This window comes from Formica exsecta, unplaced genomic scaffold (genome assembly GCF_003651465.1).
Source record: "Formica exsecta isolate Colony F162 unplaced genomic scaffold, ASM365146v1 scaffold421, whole genome shotgun sequence".
NCBI classification, from domain to species: Eukaryota; Metazoa; Arthropoda; class Insecta; order Hymenoptera; family Formicidae; genus Formica; species Formica exsecta.
This window is the reverse complement of record NW_021851451.1, coordinates 485,022-492,728: the sequence shown is the minus strand read 5'-3', so window position 1 is coordinate 492,728 and position 7,707 is coordinate 485,022. Positions and strand designations below refer to the sequence as shown.

At 32.1% G+C, this 7,707-nt stretch overlaps 1 protein-coding gene and 1 long non-coding RNA gene across 3 annotated transcripts in view; both read left to right on the top strand.

Annotated features, from left to right (window-relative positions):
• LOC115240234 overlaps positions 1-941 on the top strand; it is a 6,627-nt gene extending 5,686 nt beyond the window's left edge. Inside the window, exons 3-4 of the long non-coding RNA XR_003884753.1 lie at positions 574-656; positions 822-941. This is a non-coding gene — a long non-coding RNA (uncharacterized LOC115240234). The remainder of the gene's footprint in view (positions 1-573; positions 657-821) is intronic.
• Positions 942-1,156: 215 nt separating this feature from the next.
• The window catches only part of LOC115240229, a 139,046-nt gene continuing 132,495 nt past the window's right edge, over positions 1,157-7,707 (top strand). Inside the window, exons 1-3 of one of the 2 annotated variants that reach the window (XM_029815259.1) lie at positions 1,157-1,195; positions 3,395-3,483; positions 3,677-3,723. The gene's annotated coding sequence lies outside the window, so the exon portion shown is untranslated. Of the gene's footprint in view, positions 1,196-3,065; positions 3,170-3,394; positions 3,484-3,676; positions 3,724-7,707 lie in introns of those variants that run through there. The other variant, XM_029815258.1, reaches the window with a different exon arrangement.

Sequence of the window (7,707 nt, the reverse complement as noted above, 5' to 3'; positions counted from 1 at the left end):
CCCCAGCCATTAAAATGTTGTGCAAAAGTACCGCTCATTAATTATATTCGGGTGTGATTAATGTGCGCGTAATTGTAATTAATTAGTTTTTTTCCAGAGAGTATCACGAAAGAGCGATAATAGTGAAATAAAAAAGGAGAAGGAGAAGATCCGGAGCGGATTCAAGTGACGGTGAAATAACCATAAAGTGAATAATTTATTATTTTTTATGTATATATTATTATTATTTGAAACAATTTAATAAAAAGAAAATTTTAATGCATGCTGTAATTACATTTTGAGATGTAGTTTGGACACTTGTTTTAAATTAGATTAAAAAGATAAATTTATATATTTTACAGATTAACACTGTATAGAAATAATTTATAAATTGGACATTATTTTTATTTATACATTATTTATACTAATTTGGTTATTTAGTCCGTAAAAAATATTTATATAGATCGAATATATGACTTTATGCTTTTGCTTAAGATTGTACTCATTAAATATAAGATTCAATGCATACAATAATGTTTTAAAATATTAATTATTTTAGGCTGATACAATTTAGATTTAATTTGTATGTTACAGATGAATGTAGCTGATGGTGCTGTCAATCTGAGAGGAGGAGGAGGTCAAGCAGAGGCATTGAACGCCGAACAAGCAACATTGGAGTGAGTATTTACTATTTATTTATTAGTTACATAATATAAAATTATAGAAAATTATATGATTATATATCTGCTGAATATTGTACGTATCGAATACCAAATTTAATATTTATTTTCTGGAACTATTTTAAGCGCTGCTACAATTTGGATTTCATTAACATGTTACAGATCAACATAGAATTCTGTCAACGCCTCTGACAACCTAAGAGGACGAACAGGTCTGGGAAAGGCATTGGGCGACGGCGGAGCAACCTTGGGGTGAGAATGTATTATTTATATACTAAATTGTAATTGTGTTCTCAATCAAAATTTATTGGTTGTATTAAATAAAAATTTGTTAAATGTATTAATTCAAAATTTAAAAAATTATATGATTATGTTTTTGTTTATTATTGTACGTATGAAAAATAAAACTCAATGCGTATAACAATAATTTTTTGAGATATTACTTATTTCAGGCGCTGCTACAATTTATATTTTATTTGCATGTTACAGATCAACGTAGCTTGGATGCAGTCAACTCCGCTGCTGCGCATCGGGTGGTGAGTGATATGAATTACATTTTATTACGAGGTAATGGTTTTGTAGTGAGTTGATTGTAGATTTTGGATTTTAGATAGACTGTAGATTGTAGTTAGTTCCATTACCTCTAAATGGATAAATTGGATTACAATAGATTAGACTAATATTTCACTTTAAAATAAACAGGAAACATTTTATAATAGATTTAAACTAATTTATTTTATAAACATACTAATAATCATTAATTGCGTGTATGATTATAAATTCTTTAAATTATTATATAATCATTAATAATTTAATGTTATATATATACATTTAATTCTAATTTTTTGTAATCCGATTCATATGAATTGATAACTTGGTTCTACACTAATTAGAGCGATATATTGTAAAGTAACATATATGTGCTAAACGATATTTTGCGAGTATTTTATCGCGACTAAAAGAAAAACAAAAGAGGTAATAATTTAAAATTTGCAAAAGAATTTACAATAATATGTTAGACTTTCTATAGTCCGGATTATACGCTCCAAATTATATTTTTTTTTTAAATTTCTGAAATTGCCCGGTTACACTGTTACGTATTTCGGCGAAAATAGCACGACAAGCCGCATTAATTGTAAATAAGTTTCGGATTAACAACACACGAAGATTGATAGAGCAGAGATATCGAATTCTCGCGTAACAAAAAGCGTATAAAATTTCTTTTGAATTAACTGTAATTCGGTAATATTAATATTCATTTCAATTAATATTCATTAAAGGGGTTTTTAAATAGGGGGGAAGAAAAAATATTGTTAATACTAGAAAATTAATAATTAATGAAGCATCACTACTAATGAAGACGTCGTCGAAGAAGACGTGGAAGAAGGCATCGTCATCCGTGTCTGGCACAGTACAATGAACTCGATAAACTGGTGTGATAAACTATTGAACAGATTGATTCCGGCAATTCAAAAATATAAGACACGTTAGAATATCGTGCAAACCGTGCGTTTAAGTTCGGGTGCGTCGTGCAAAGTGTCGCGTGTCAAAATGCGGGAGTATCGTGTAAAGTATCGCGCGTTTAACTGCGAGAATATCGTGCAAAGTGTCGCGCGTCGAAGGTTTGTTGCATCATCGCGTGATATCCCAATTTTGTAATTGTCAACGAGAATATCGTACCACCGATGCCGACTAAGTGGGATGTCTCATTGAGACACGTTGCGTATGCAACGTTCTCATGCCTCTTGTGTCGCGGCACGAGGTGATGTCGGCCGCGTACGTATGTTCATGTACGTACGTACATGGATTGTGCGGTTTTGAGCTTAGGCTCAAATATCGGCTGATTGAGGTCACGCTCTGCTTCGACAAATGGTTCGACCCGAATCGGTTGGAGTTGAGTCGATCGTCATGTAATCGTCGCTAATGAGTCCCTTCTCTTGTACCGTCAGCAAAATAAGTATCGCATTGAGAGTTGACTGGATTAATTAGGCCCGATTTTCGCTCGCTAGAGAGGTTGACCTCCCATTTTTTAAGTTGTATAGATTGTTGGCGCTTAGTAAATGGGGATCCTCATTCTCGAAGCGTCTGCCCTGCCTTTTGATATCGCCTGTGGTATAGCACCCTGGTGTCTCAACTGAAATCGTACCTAATCAAATTCAAATCAACTTGAGATGCGAACATGCGCGGACAAGAGTCGAGCGAACCTTATTTTCGTAGATTTCATACGATCGAATCAATCTTCTCCCGTTTTGGGCTTAACCCTTGCTCGAAGGTAACGTTGAATTCTCGAGTTGTTGGCTCGTCGTATGATTCTCGCGCAAAATGGGATATTTCGCGATCGCGAAATTCGGAAAATTTGCCGCGTAAAGTGTCGCGCGTTTTAGTGCGGGAGTGTCGTTCAAAATATCGCGCGTGTAAATCAACTGACTCTGACGACGGACAATTCTGACTATTCTGAGAGGAGGAGGAGGTCTAGGAGAGGCATCGGGCGCCAGCGGAGCAAGCCAGAGGTGAGAATTCATTATTTGTTTATTAGTTATATTAAATCAGAAAATTATGAATTGTATCAAAACAAAAAAAAAAAAAATTATAAAATTATATAATTTTATATTTGTTGTATGCTCTGCGCGCGTATCAAAAATAAAATTTTCAATGCGTACAATAATCAGAATTCTTGGAAATATTAATTATTTTAGGCACACTGCTATAAGTCGGATTTCATTTATGTGTTGCAGATTAATGTAGAGAAAACTAACGATCTAGTCAACCTGAGAGGAGGAGGAGGTCTGGGAGAGGCATCGGGCGCCAGCGGAGCAACCCGGAGGTGAATATTTATTATTTATTAATTAATTGGATTGAATCAAAATTTATAAAATTATTTAAATACATTTCTGTTTAGTATTGTATGCTTGGAATATAAGATCAAAGGGTACAATAATAATTGTACAACAATTATATAATTCGATATAATCGCTATAATTTCGATTATTGATTTGTATTGTATTTGTTTGTTATAGATCTACGAAGCTTCGATGCAGTCAACTCCGCTGCTGCGTATCGGGTGGTGAGTGATACGAATTTCATTTTATTACGAGGTAACGGTTTTGTAATGAGTTGATTGTAGATTTGGATTTTAGATAGTCTGTAGACTGTAGTTAGTTCCGTTACCTCAAAATGGATGAATGGATTACAACAGATTAGAATGAATATTTCATCCTTTAAAAAAGAATAGGACATTTTTTTATAATACACAGTATATTTTACTTTATTTTTTAATTAACGATACTAATGATTATTAATTTTTTGTGTGATTATATATTCTTTAAAATAATTATATAATTATAATAACTTATTTTTATAATGTATTTATTTAATTCTAATTTTCTAGAATCCGTTCATCCATGTTGACTGTGTGTGATAACTTGCCTTTGCATTATTTAAAGCAAAGTCTCATTAGAATATGATGTGAACTTTAAAAAATATTTCGCGTATATTTTATCGCATTTAAAATATCGTGTAGATTCAATATTCTACAAGACAGCGTTTTAACATATATATTTATAAAAAACATTGAACTGTTTTCTCTTTTTAAAGTTTTACGCATTGCTTACGATATTTTATATATATCAAAACTAATATTCTACATGTATTTTTTTATATTTTTGCAGATTATTGCAAAGTCTTGAACAATTTTATTTGTCTCTTTGCCAATGGTAAATAACGTATATCGGATTTTTGTCATCGACGTTTTACGCAATATTTGAACTATCATAACAAATCAATACTCTCATTTTTTGCATTGTTACATTATGTAATTAGATTTTATGATTCTATTTATTTAATTTGTATTATCTTATTCTAAGATGCGCTTTAAGCGCGTCATTGTCGATCATAATTATTTTAGACAGTTCCTTTCGTAATTTGGGTAAAAAAGATCATGGCTAATGTCACGGTTAATGAATATATAATCACAGAAGTTATCTTCACTTTTAATAAAACATATGGCAACGCTTTACTTAGGAGAAGTGGTAAACGGAAATAGGAAAAGGCTGTATATATGTGGTCGAATTTTCACGAACGCGCCGGATGCAATTCAATGTAAACGGTGACTCCCGTATAACGCGAGTGAGGTCGCAGTTTTGCTCTTTTTATGCATTTTATACGGGAAATTGCTATGACCATTTGTGCCAATTTTTCCCCCTGGGAATCATTTAGCTTACCATTTCTAGTTACATCGATGCTCGTAGTATGTATTTTTTTTTTTATCTAAGTCTTTGATTACTGCGGCATTCCAATTAATATAATAAAATAGATAGTGTACATATGTCGGTGATAAATAAATTAATTAAAATTTGACGAATAGAAAGATTTTATTCAGCAAAAAAATCAATCATAACGAATATAAAAACTGTATACTTTAAACAGTAGAAAATAAATTGATGATGCGAAAGACGATTCATCGGAGTTAATTGAAGTTTTCCATAGCGTCTAAATACGATCTAGGTATTATGTTAAAAAATTTTAATCGACGTGAATACATTCATTCTTCCGCGTTTCATTGCACATTCCAGCCGACCTAGTTTTGCCTATATTTGCTGCAATCGAGCTATATGTATAGTTATATTCTCTTGAGTGTTGCGCGCGCGCGCCGCCTCCATTCGTTTTCTGAGAGTAAAGTTCTTGTGAATTTTTTGTGAAATTAAAATTTTGCTTCTATTTTCGATTTCAATTTTCTTATATTTATGGATTTTAGAAGATTTTTGATAGGTTTAATTTATATATAAATTGAACTTCTCTACTTTATAGATATCTCACAATCAGATAAGCAATAAACAAATAATTTCTTATTTACAGGTTTAAAAGAGGAACTTTCGGCAAAACTATAGATTAAATAGTTTGGAAAGAGAGTGATTTGACTGTTTAAAGTATCAAAGAAGAGATGCTAGATAGAAAATTGTAATCGAAAGCAGGAGAAAAATTTCGAGTCGGGTTTTCATAAATTTGTTCGTTATAAATGCTTTTTGCACGATTTTTATCATACCAGGGAACTTCTTTCACGAAACATTCAAAGTGTAAGTTTAGCATTTTGCATTATTTAGACAAAATTCTCCATCAGCGAATTCAAATCAATTCGATTTTCCACATTTGAAAGTTAAATTTCCATGATAAAACGAGCAAATGTCGTGCAATTCTTGCGCATAACTTTCTCGCTATATTTTTATCATAATATATTTTGTTAAGATCGCTCTCTCGGATTCGAGAGTTGATATGTGGCGAGAAAAAGAGATAAAACTTCTTAGTAAATGAGTCTTTCATTCTACCTAGGGCAGGGCTAATACATGTGAGCATGTCTAAACGCATTGCAAGAAGAAGATAAACCGTAAACGTGTTTAATCCAGTCGTCGGTATATTAATGCCAGAGAGAAAACGTGAGAAATTGACGAAAGGAAATAGAAAGCGAGGATGAGGAGAAAGAGGGTGAGATGAGAGAATAGAGAGAGAGAGAGAGAGAGAGAGAGAGAGAGAGAGAATGAGGGAGTCTCTCTTGCCTCTTGTTTCTCTGGCGTAAATGAAAGAACGGTCGGGAGAGCATCGTCGAGGTCGGACGATGAAAAATAGGGAGAAACGTGGGCTGTGGAGCAACGTTGGAAACCATTTTTTGTCCTCTATTTCTCACTCTATTTTCTTTTTCTTTCCCCTCATGTCGCTGCGTTAGTCTTTACTGATGATGAACGATCTTATTTTGCGTACGGTGCCATCGTCTATATTAAGATGACATAAGATTCGGTTGCCAGATCGAAGCAAAGGCGATGACAGTTTTCGTGAAAAAACCTCTTGTTCAGATTTCAAAATATTTCAAAAAGTTTAAAATTGACTTTGCGAAAATCAAGAGAACTTTTTCTTCGAGATTTTTTAATCATTTGTACCTTACGAAATTTTTTAGAGGGATGTTTCTTAGTTAATAACTATTACGCTCTTTTCATCTTTTACAACATTTCAAATAACTTGCTCTTTGCTTTTCCAGATTCAAAGAAAATTTTTATGAATTTTCTTTCTCTACAAGGATTTTGATAATAATAATTTCTTTATTTGAAAAATATGGTAAAATTTTCAAAAAAATAAAAAAAATATTTGCTTTTATATTGTACTATCTTGCTTGTACCACTTAAAAAACGATGTTTTCATCAAGACAATGAAATCTGATGTTATTTCTAGATACTCATTTTCTGAAACATCCATCCTCACGCGTAATGTATAAGATGCGATAGGATGCGTTACGGGGTTTGTCGTACCGACGAGATTCAACGATGCGTGATAAGCACGCGTCTCCCTCCAACAGCTTACAGTGTTTATGCTAATAGTAATGTTCTTATCATGAGCTTTTATCTCCTGATAAGGGAGAGATCCATCCCGTCAGCAAGCAAAATTTGTATGCACGTATTTACCAGTATAACATATACTACAGTGTTCGCGTTAATAATTATTCTTCATTGATCAATTATAACGAGAGATTTTACATCATGTATATATAGATATTTTTATATATAATTTTAAATTAACGCGTTATAACTTGGATAAAATATATCTTGGATGTATTATTTTGTATACTAAACTTACAATTAGATTAATTTTATTTAATGAATTGTTGCAAATTAAATTATTAATTTTTTTATTTAAAGTATTTAATTATGAAATTGTTGATGTTTCAATAGCATATTATATATATATTTTTTTAATAAGAATTTTTACATAGATATTTTTAGTATTAATAGGATGTAGAGCAATAAAAAAATTACTTTAATTTGTTTTTTATTAGAAAATTTTGGCATCAAGTAATCATGTGATTTCAAAAGATTCACTAGCGCGACAAAAATCGTTAGAAAAGGAATGTTTCCTGTTTACATCTCCGGCATCATCGATATTACCGTTTCATGCGTCCACTCTTTCATCGCTTCATCAATTCTGTTTCATGTTACAGAATCGTCTGTCACGAACGATGTATAAAATGCAACAATCTCAATCGAAGATAACAGTGACACGGCTATAT